Raw genomic sequence first — 12577 nt, forward strand, 5'->3', positions numbered from 1 at the left:
CTCATTATTAAATTGGTATCAACATTTGATTCGTTATTACATTAATATTACAACAATATATTAAAATTATTTGAATAACAATCCAAATGAATGCAGGTCTAATGATTTTGAAATATAAAAATCATAAAGCTATTAAATAAATGCCACATCTAACATACACATAAATATACTTTATTTGAATCTTACTCAAATCACAATTTTATTTAAATCTAAAATAAATTAAAAAATTGAAAATTAAACGTACCTATTTTAATAACAATATAAATTAACTTTATATTCAATTAAATGATAAAACAAAACAAATTAACATTATCTTATTAGTCGAGCATATACTAATAAACTTGTTTTAAACATAACAAACTATCTGGTTAAAAACTTTATTTAATTTAAATCTAAATTTAACAATTGCAAACAAACTACTCGATTAGTGCTAACTTGATAAAACAAGATAATAGCTAACACTAAGTATACTTAAAACTTTGAATATACTAATTAAATTTGCTACTTAATTAAAAACTAATTTCTAGATTAATCTAAAATCTAAACACTTCTAATTTAAACTACACTATCTTTTAAACCAAACTAACTTTAATACTAAACTAACATTTACAAAACTAAACTAAACTACATTTAAAAATATATATTTAAAACACTAACTAAATTAACTTAACTAACCTAAACTACTCTAATCACTAACTACCTAACAATCTAAACTAACCAATATTATCAAAAGAAAACTAAAACTAATCTTACATAACAACAAAAACAAATAAAACTAAAACACTAACCATTTCTAAATTAACTTAAACCTACACTAAACTAAATGATATTCCTAACATTAATACTAACCCCCTTAACTCCCACCACACCCTACTTCCCTCTAACTCCTGCCCACGCCTAAAACTTCTCCACATGCTGTCCTAAGCCTGCATTTCGCAGGTCTGTCCCCCCTCTCCCATGCAAGTACATCTAGCAAGTTAAAAAGGTAAGGAGAGAAAAAGTTTTGAAACAAAAAAATGCCCTGTGCTCATGTAAACTGCCCCTTCAATGCCATTAGATAGCAATAAATATGTCAAACCAGTCATAGGGGGGCGCAACCCCCAATTCATATTTGCTAGTAAAACAATTCGCATGGAGTAGGAATAAAATTGAAAATCCAATCCCAGGTCAAATCACTTTAAGGCCAAAAGTTAACATGGTACAAATATTGACTAGGTTTCAGACATCCTTTTTTTTTTCTGAGTTCAAATTGGCGCCTAGGAAAGTAAGGTAGGATGAGTTAAGAGTAAAAGTAAAGTAGTTGGTCTTAGGATATTTTTAGGATATTATAAATATAATCTTTTCTTCTTTTTTTAATATCCAAGATTCAAAATAAAGTATTCAGAGAATATTCTCTGTTACTCTAAGGAACAAATAATTTATTTGCCCATACAAAAAACAGAGAGTTTCTACTCTTTGGAGGCAAAAAAAAATTTCTAAGTGTTAGAATTGCTAATTATAAAATTTTCCAAGGGGGATATTTTTGAGACCTATATTATCTTTTTTTTTAGTATAGAATTAATACCATCATCTCTATTAGACCAAGGGGAACGTTATTGTGAATTAATTTTATTTTCCCATTGGATTTAAAACATAGGATTATAACGCATTATGGGTACAATAGTGTAGGATTAATTTCCATTCAAACAAATATGAAAGAAGCAAGATTAGATCTTTATTCATGTAACTTGGAATTTACTTGACAAGATTTGAATTTAAATTGCTTACTTGTATACCATCATTTTATCCAAATAACATAAATTTGGTGGATGAAATTTCAAAGTGTATAATTGTCACAATAAGGTGAATCATCATCACATCAAATTTGAAGTAAGCATATGCAAAAGAAAACTGATATACTAAATGACTCCAATGCAAGAATATTATTCAATCATTATTTTATTGACCACCTGATTCAAAGCTCCATTGGGAAAGAACCAGTAAGAAAACCTGACATCCTTACCCCTTAAAAAAAAAGTTTAGATACATTTTTACATATGATTTCAATCCCGAACATAACTGAATTTCAATAACAATCTGAATTTTCTTCTTAGCCCTTAACAAGGGATCCATTTTGAATTTTGCAATACATCACGAAGATAGTGGAGAGAATGAAAACTAACCAAGTGACAAAAAAACATAATAAGGAGATAAAATCAGACATGCATTCGCATACCAGGTTTTCACAATAGATTCAACATTGAACCAAACTAGGGAGAAGGTGGATTTTTCCCAACAGGAGACGTCAAACACAACACCAACCAGATGCCCTATCGGGGCTATAACTCAAGAACTTTCATTCTTCCATTCTTACATGCCAAAATTCATATGTGGTTTGTGCTGACAAGTAGGGGCCCATAACACCCTACCCTCTCTCCCTCTTCTCGCCCTAAGAAGAGACTCTACACTATTGGGGTCCAATTGAAGATCTTCCCCCAAAAAAGGCCACTTCTGCCCTATCCGAGGGTGAGTAATGCCAAAACACCCATGAAAAGAAAACTTTGAAATTCAAAACAAAACACAAAGGAAAGACATTTAAGAAATCTATTTCAATCCCTCCCAACATACTCAACACACACACAAACATGCATAAGCAATAAAACTAAAACATGAAGCACAACATGAACAAAAAGGAGGTGAAGTATTCCTACCTTCAAAAATTAGGTTATGGCAAATGCACAAATTTGAGATGAGCTTGCTTTCCTCTCCTTCTCCTTCAATTCTGAAAATCCCTCTAAAACTAGAGGTTGGGTGAACAACCCAAACCTCCTAAAAAATGCCTCTAAATAAGATCAAAACTCAACTACCTCTAAAATGCAATAACTTCCTCCCACTTGCCTAAAGTTCTAGAGGCTTCTAACTCAACTAAACCTAAGGCTAACCTCAAGGTGGAGTTAAGGTCATTCAACCCATGGTGAAATCATTCAATTTTCGCACTAGAGCAAAAATGGTCTTTTTGAGTGACCATAAAAATCAACAAAAGGGGCTAGGGAGGTGAAAAATGCCCCCAACCCATACCCATACCCCTTGAGTACTTAGATTTCATGTTTTTAGGCCTTTAGGATAATTTAGGGACCTATCAAAAGCTAGAAAATTTTAGGACTTACTAACAACCTTCTAAAAGCAGATTAAACACTAATTCAGATTAGGGGGGTAATTAATCTCGATTATAAGATGATTAGCAATAAGGTCACTAACTTAGTTCGACTTAGATCTCTAGGTTACTCAGTTAACCCTACTAGCATTCAGGAATGCATATACAATTCACGAGTGTCAAGCGACACTATAAAAACATTGTTACGAAACATTAACATTCACCGATTACAGAATGATACATTCATACATCTCACTATACAATTAAAATACGAACAACGGGGTTTTCACAATGGCACAGAGGGTTCAGTTTTGTTTCTTCGTTAGGTTTTTCGGCTAAAATATCCTACACACTCGTTGCGCACATCAGTAGCTCAAGAAGGTCACATGCATATATGTATATAACATATCAGGGAAATCACTTAAATTAAAACATCCATTCTCAAATAATCAATTTTTAATCTTGTTCTACTCATATACTAAATCATTAAAATTGCATAATCAAAATGTTAATTTTGCATTCACTTTCTACACTACTTCATCAGTTTACATGTTCATAAAACATTGAATAAGGAAATCAAATATCTGAAAGTAATACATCACACAACATATAATAGCACAATAATGTTCACTGTATCTAATAGTGTCTCGACATATTGAGTCATGAGTATCAAAACAGTAAAGTATCAACTATGCTATGATGGGTCGGGGCGAGGCTTCACACATATCATTTACACACAAGACATCACATATCTACAAGAAAGGAATCAAGCACATTCAAGATCTGAAGCATTCATCAAAGTTCAAGTCTTCTTGCATCAAACTTGTTTTGTCAAGGCGGTAGGGGAGTTTTTCTTTCAGGGAGGAGACCTTCCATTATTTCATCCAAGCTCTTCAATTGTTTAAGGAAAATTGTAAATATTCACATTCATGAGGTTTTGACTTATATGGGTTCATTTTGGTTTTGTGTTGAGTCAAGGCTATTACGTTTCATTCTTGATTACGTACATAATATAATTGTGTCTGCTTGGTAATTATGATCTCCATTGTTAGATTCATTTTTACTATTTGTGAGCATTTCCTCTATCATTTACATTTCAATTCCAAGTTTGATTCCTCAATCGAGGGTTTAACCAAGGAAATCCCTCCCCAACAAACAAAACCATTTCCTGCTATGTGTAGGTTCTAGGATTGAAGTTTCGTATATGCATATAAGTACCCTTTTAACAAAAGTTTTCAAATTCACAAAATTTTCAAGCTCTAGTATATGTTAACTTGGGTCAACCAATACCCTCCATTATGACGTATACATCACCATAGGTCAACCTATTTTGGGAAATATCACTTTTTGGGTTTTACTTCTATTAGCTTCCCAATTCCATATCTGGTCTTTGTTTTGCTCCTACTATTTCTAATCTACTATTATCAAGCCTTCAAAGTGTCGTCCTCTTCACATATTTAGGGTAATTCACATTTTTATTTGTCCATTTATGTTCCATATCTAAGTTCTTGCATAATTAGGGTTGTACTTGTCTTTCTTGCATTTAAATTAATTGACCCTTGATAAATTAATCAATGTAGTAATCAATTAAATTTTAATTTAATTACCTTCAAATAAAAAATATAAGGTGAATTAACATTTCTTGAAAGAGACTTGCTTGTGTACTTCCTTAGTATAATTTGAGTTTTGCATTAGCATCCCTTTATCTCACTTGGGTCTTTGCTAATCCAACTTTAGTTATATTGAGAGTTATACTTGGAAGCCACTCTTTCTCTTCTATTTGAGTGTTAGGTTCAAGATCTCATTTGATAAACACATCTTATTGAGTGCCTCCATTTTCCTCCTAAATATTTTGATGAACCTGACTTGTGACCCCTCCTTTGTGGAGTTATATCTTCTTTGTGCATCTAATACTACTTTGTATACTCTTGTTTGCATTACGGGTTTTTAGATCATTTTAACACATCAAAACCCTTATCAAGTTTTCTAGTTATAAAATGATCATCATATTGTTGGTGTAAATAATGTTGTGATGGAAAAATATGTTAGTAATCTCATGGTATAAATTTGATTGCATGATGATTAGTTATTGTGTCATCATTGATGTCAACTGTTGACTCAGTGTTCCTAGTATACTGTCAATCATAAACATGGTGAACAAAGCATTTCAATGATTTTCAATGGTTGTGATCATTAGGAGATAATTTGGAATGTCTCTAAAAGTCCATGGTATGTATGCTATTGTAAAAGTGAAAAAAGCTATAATTAGTAAAATTGACAGTACAATTGCTAGAATAATTAGTGACAAACGATAGATGTTTTGATTGGTGTGTTGAATCCATAATGAGTCAAGAGGAGTGATCTCATAATTATGTAAACAATATGATATAGTTACAACCACAACTCATTATTGTGACCGGTGAAGTAATGTTAGAATGGATAGGTGACTGGTGAAGTAGTGATAGAGTTATCAAACATGTTAAAGAGTATTAAGTTCTTGAGTGATACTCAGTAAATCATGATTAGTGATTAGTGTAAAGTTTATAATAAATTCAATGGAGTCACTCATGACCTAGAGATATGTATTCATAATTGGTGGTGATAATTTGGAATCATGTTATTTAATGATAACACATACTAAAGATTCTAGACGAAGCAAGTGTTTGGTCAAAATATGTTGACCTCGTGGCACAAAAATTCCATGAATTAGTTGGTGTGGTCTTGCAAATGTATTTCATGGATCAAGATTTTTCTTGTGACACATTGGATCTAAGTGAGATATTTGAAATTCATATTGATTTCAAATCATAGGGCTTGATTAAGGTGGTGGACTTGAAAGTCCCATATATTGGTGAAGGCTAAACATTTTGTTGCTCTTGATTATGGTTAAGCATGTGGAGTGAAGTGTGCAAGTTGCAACAAGTCAAGGTAGAGTTGGGTATGATGTGAAGTATTTTCGAGATTCAGAAGATATGATCAAGCAGAGGTATTGTTATTCTATAGATCACTCTTTATGTTGTTCCTTTACAGTGCAAGAATAAAATCCCTTAACCAGGTGGATCCTAATAGGTCCTTTCATGTAAATCCTTTAATAAGGTGGCACTTTAATTAGTGTTTTCAAGTCCTTTAACTAGGATATTCCTAACAAGTTAAATCTCCTACCAAGGCTAAAGGTAAATCCCTTAATAATGCCTTTGTAACTCCTAACAGGGTTCAAACTAGGAGCAATAAAAAAGCAATAAGAAAGATGATATCCCTAGCACACCTTTGGGAAAAGGCAATAAAAAAGGGGAAGTAAAGAACAAAAAGGCTAGGGAATGTTGTCAACATGTTACACCTTCAAGTAAAGGCTTTAAGGTTGGAGATGTTGGTGTATCTCCCTCTTCAGTTGGTAGACCATCTAACATACAGAGAAGAATGGTTGAGACTAACATAATTATTGTAGACAATAGTCAAAGGACTATCTTAGAAACCAAAAAATTCCATAAGAAATGAAGTTCATCTCATGGAATATAAGAGGATTAAATAATCCTCATAAACAAGATATTATTAAAAACATGATTAGGGATAATAAGTCGGATATTGTTCTGATTCAAGAAACTAAAATGTTGAAGGATAAAGTTGAAGGTCTCTTGGTTTTTAGGGGAGGCAAAATTATTGGGAATGATTCAGATGGGGCCTCAGGTGGTATGGCAGTTTATTGGAATGATAAATACATTGTTGGGGAACTTATTTCTCAAAATAGAAATATGATGAACATCAGATTTACTAATTCTAAGGATGGCTTTACTTGGGTGCTTACTAATGTCTATGCTCCCAATTCTAAATGGAGTGGGAAGGTTCTTTGGGAAAATATTACTAATCAAGGAATTAAAATTATGGAAGAGAATTGGATTATTATGGGAGATTTTAATACCTCGCTAAAAGAATCTGAAAAGATGGGAGGAAGTCAAACTAACTTGGACAATAGATTGGATTTAATGGACTTCATTAATCAATCTTCTACATGATATAAATTTGCATGGGATTGATTATAATTGGACCAACAGAAGAACTGGTAAGGATCTCATTGAGGTTAGGATAGAGCTCTAATTAGTAGTGATTGGATGTTAAAATATAAATGTTCTCCTACTGCTCAAGTTTGTATTGGTTTGAATCACTATCCCATTTTTCTAGGGGCGGATCTTTTAACCTCTCATAAGAATTATCCATTTAGATTTGAAAATATGTGGACTCTCCATCCGGGTTTGGAAAATCTTATCAAGGAATGGTGGAACATTTGCGTGGAGGGCACTACTATGTTCAAAGTTGTTGCTAAGCTGAAATATTACAAAAAATATCAAATTTTGGAATAAGGTTACTTTTGGGAACATTTTTGTAAATAAAAAGAATATCCTAAAGGAACTTAAAGATATTCAAGATAGTATTCAGGCTGATGGTTATGAGAATGTTTCTAGGGAGGAAGAAAGTGAGAAATTGACTGAGATTCATGACATTATTGCTAAGGACAAGATATTCTAGAGGCAGAGATCTAGAAAAGTTTTTTTGAAGGAAGGAGATCAAAATACTAAGTACTTTCACATGACCACTTTGAAGCATATGATGGTTAATAGAATTTTTAGACTCAATACTATTGGCAAGCCTATGGAGGATGAGGAGATTATTAAAAGGGAAGGCATGAATTTTTTTTAACAATCTACTTCAAGGTGATCCCAACTTGGACAAGGATAAGCAGAATATGTTTCTAGATTATATTCCAAACTATATCTCAGAGGAGCAGAAAAAATTCCTAACTTCTATTCCATCTTATGAAGAAGTATCAAAGGTTGTTTTCTCCTTTGATGGAGATAAGGCTCTAGGGCCAGATGGGTTTCCTTTCCTATTTTTTCATAAGTACTAGAGTATCATTAGTGATGATGTTTGTAATGGGGTTAAGGAGTTTTTTGCCTCTAGGAAAATGTTCAAAGACTTAAATGGTACTTTCCTTGCACTTATTCCCAAGAAGCCAAGTGCTAATAGTTTGGATCAATTTCAACCAATCAATCTTTGCAATTCTTTGTATAATTTTTTTTCTAAAGTGCTTACTCTTAGAATTTTGTCCCTTCTCCCTAGTTTGATCTCTAGGCAATAAAATGGTTTTGTTTCGGGAAGGCAGATTTTGGATTCAATTACTTCAGTGCATGAAAATATTCACTCTCTCAATGCTTCCAAGAAAGAGGGGTTTCTTCTTAAGTTAGATATCCAAAGCTTATGATAGAGTGGATTGGGCTTTTCTTCTAAGAAGCCTCAAAGCTTTTGGTTTTAACAAGAGATTTAGGAATTTGGTCTTTATGTTGATCTCTTTGACTACTTTCTCAGTTCTTGTGAATGGTTCACCTGCCCCTTTTTTCTCTGGGCTTCACATGGTTTAAGGCAAGGGGATCCACTTTCACCTATCATCTTTATTTTGATGACTGAATAGCTGGGTAGATTTGTGGAGAAATTGGTGAGTATGGGGGATTTTGTTGGTCTTAAATCCTCTTCCAAAGAGTTGATTTGTTTGCATCAGCAATTTGTGAATGATTCTATAGTTATGGGAGAAGCCTCAGTTAGAAATGTTAGAAATTTAAAGAGGACATTGCAGGATTATGGGCAAGCTTCAGGTCAAATTATTAATTGGAGAAAAAGTATGATTTATTTTGTCAATGTGAATGAGAAGAGACATAATAAAATTATAAGGATTATTGGATGCGAGATAGGTTCCTTACTGGGTTCTTATCTAGGGTTACCTCTTTGTTTGGACCCACCTAAGTCCTTTTGGAGTTCACTGATTGATAAAATTCACTCAAAGTTAGCAGGTCGGAAAGGCTCCCTCCTTAGTCAGGCTGGTAAGATTAGTGTTATCAAATCCATTTTATAGAATGTTTTACTATATGCTCTGAGTTTTTTTAAGATCCCTAGAGAGTTTGCATTGGCTATTGAAAAAATTTAGAAACCCTTTTTATGGATAGGTATGGAAAAAAAGAAAAGACTACCTCTGATTGCTTGGGAGATAGTTTGCATGCCTTATAATAAAGGTGGCCTTTGTCTGAGAAGAGTTACTACTATGAATGATGCTTTGCTTGCCAAATTTTTATGGAGGTGGCACAAAGAAGGAGAATGGTGTGAAATCTAGAATGATAAGTATAATAGGGTGAACCAAGATCTTAATCACTTTCTTAATAATGAGTTAGTGCAAGGAGGTTCTACGATTTGGAAAAATGCCCAAAACCATAAACATATTATTAAGAAAGGGGTTAGATGGAAGGTGGGAAATGGGAGGACTGTTCTTTTCTAGGATGATATCTAGATTGTTGATCATCCTCTTAGTACTAATCAAAGGTGGAATGCTTATATGGAGCAATGTAAGCATCTCTTCGGGACTTTTGTTAAGGATTATTGGGAGGGGAATAAGTGGCTGGACCTCAAAAGAGTGGACACAAACTTGAATGAACTTAATAAGATTCTGAATGCAGTCTTCTTAAGCCATGAGGAGGATGCGCTGATCTAGAAATTCAATCCTAAGGGTCTCTTCTTTGTGTCTTCAGTGCATGTTAATGATTTTGAACAACATCCAGAGCCTTGTTGGGCTAAAGCATGGTCTAAAAGTATGACTCCCAAAGTTAACATATTTGTTTGGATACTCTTGTAGGAAAATTTTTTGACTTCAGATAACTTATTGAAGAGAGGGTTCAATATTGTTAATAAATGTTAACTTTGTAAAAATGATGCTGAGTTGGTCAACCATATGACCTTGCACTACTCCTATACTAAAATGGTGTGGGATAGGGTTTGTGGTTTGCTGAATATTACTTAGGTTTTCCCTGACACCATTCAACACTTTTTTAATGGATGGAAGCCACCTTCTAATAATGCCTTAGTTTTGCGATTGTGGGATTTTATTCTTTTGTTCCTTTGCTGGGGTGTTTGGAAGGAACATAATGATATGGTGTTTGGGGGAATCGAATCAAATCCTGATCAAGTTTTCTGTAAGATTAAGAATTTGGTGATTGAGAATGTTAGATCTAGTGGAAAAGGTCAACAATCTTAGAATGAATGGGAAGATTTGGTGATTCAAAATTGGAATCTTAAGGATATTAGCTTGACACAAATTGGTCCTAACCTTAGGGATCTAGCTAGATGGGATTGTCCCTTGATGGATTGGTATAAGATAAATTTTGATGGGGCCTCGAAGAGTAACCCAGGAATTGCGGGTTGTGGAGTCATTATTAGTAATGAGAATGGAGATAGAATAGGGGGTATGACCATCCCTATTGGTATTCAAACTAATCATGTGGTTGAGGCTAATATGGCCCTTTATGGTTTCATTTGTGCAAAGAGTTTGAATTTGAATAATATATGGCTTGAGGGGGATTCCCTTAATATTATCCATTACCTTAATGGAGTTACCAAGTCTTCCTGGACTATTAATAATATTATTTGTCAAGCTAGAGATCTTATCAACTCCTTTGAAATTTTTATTATCACTCATAATTTTAAAGAAACCAATCAAGTTGTTGACCTAGCTGCCAGTGTGACTTGTAAGAGTGAGGAAAAGGTAATATGGAACAATTATGATACAATATCCATAGAGGGGTGCTTATTTATTGAACATGAAAAAGTTCAAAGTAAACAAAAGTGGTCCATTAATGATTACCATGTCAAAAAAATTAATTATTTTTTTGACAGATTTGGGATACAGTGGGATTTTATGAGGACAAAGTTCTTTCACTTAATTCCACATGGATTGTGGATCTTATTTGCCACTGTGAGTTTTGGTTGTGATATTGATTTTTGCATTTAGTTGCAGAGGGTTTTTTGGAGAAGACATGATTTTCATCTTTGAAACAGGAAGATGGGAGGAAAATGCAAAAGAATTGAACTAGCTAGCTATAAAGAATGGAGGAATAAGAAGGATATCTAGGAAATTCTTGAGCAAGGAAACTTTATGGGTTATATGGAGAAGTTAAAAGGAAACAACCCTACAATAACTTGGGAGTTCATTAAGAGTTGGAGAGATGGGATGGTTTTAGTGGGAAATCAAAGAATGGAGGTGACTGAAGAAATCATAGCCAAAGCTATAGGTCTAGAGATGGAGGGCATCAATTTTTATCAGGATAGAAAGTTGTTTGATAGGGTGGTCGACAAGTTTGCAGATTCTACCACGAAATGCAACAGACTGGTTAAAATAGGTAATTCCTACTTTAACCCAGCTTCCATTTCATGCACATGGCGATTTGTAGTGTTTGTGATTATTGAATATCTTACTCTAGATGGTCAGTTCACAAAAATTTATGGCCACCATTTCATGTTAGTCAATCATTTTAGGCATGGGATTAATATAAATCTACCTTTTTGTCTTAGACAATCTTTGGATAATTCCATTATATCTTTCCAAAATGACTCAGATGGTGATCACGCCTACCATGAGGGGTTAATGGTTCTCATTATGAACCTTCTAAAGTCCAAAAAGGTGGATAGGCCTAGGCAGAGTAAGAAAGCGATTGATTATGAGATAGAGGGAAGTGATTTGGAGGAGGACCTGGATAAGGATACTGAGGATGAAGGGGATGAGGTGGATGTTAAGAAAAGTATGAAAGGGGATTTTGGTAGCAGCTCCAAGAAGAAAAAGAAAGGAAAGGGGAGTGAGTCGAATTAGGACAGTAACTACGTGGAGGAACTGAGAAAGAGTTCTCAGAAGAAAGGAATTATAAGGAAGGGCTTGAGTGATAAGGGTTTGAATGTGGATAGGGTCTCGGTTCCCTCTAATGATGAACTATTAATTCAAAGGATGGAAAGAAAAAGAAAAGTGGTGTTGAATTAGCATGAGGGTGAGGACAATGTCCCAAAAAAGGTGGATTTAGGCATCACTAGACTAGGGGAGTAGGAACACTATAATAAGGATGAGGTTGAGAAGGGATTCCTAAAAGGAATCATGGGTAATCCAGGGTTAATTTTGAAGGAGATTGGGGTCCTTAAACAACAAATGCAAGTGATCTCAAAGGATTTTGAGTAGCTCAATAAGACAACAAGGGGGGAGTGCACGCTAGGCCAAAATATTGATAGGCTTTCAGAAGTCATTGGTAATGCAGAGGAGGTTAAAAATTAATGGAAAGGGTGCCTCTAATAAAAAACAAAAACAAGAATTTGGAACAGGTTAATAAAGATATCCAAAAAAGGATGGAGAGCCTAGAAGCCAAAGTGAGCAATATGGAGAAAACGATCAAGAATTTGGGTGATAAAAATTGTAACATGCTAAAATCTATGGTTGATAATTTCAATACATTGTTGAACAAGATGGATCAAGCTAGAGGAGTTGACTCCTCTATTGTTAATGAGGTTTAGGGGCTAAGCAAGCGCACTAGGGCAAACTCCAAGAAGAATGTAGGTGGGGGAGCAAAAAAGCTAGAGGAAATGAAAGCCACT

The sequence above is a fragment of the Cupressus sempervirens genome, chromosome 3, assembly GCF_028749045.1.
Source record: "Cupressus sempervirens isolate cs-2001-9-10 chromosome 3, ASM2874904v1, whole genome shotgun sequence".
Classification (NCBI taxonomy): domain Eukaryota; kingdom Viridiplantae; phylum Streptophyta; class Pinopsida; order Cupressales; family Cupressaceae; genus Cupressus; species Cupressus sempervirens.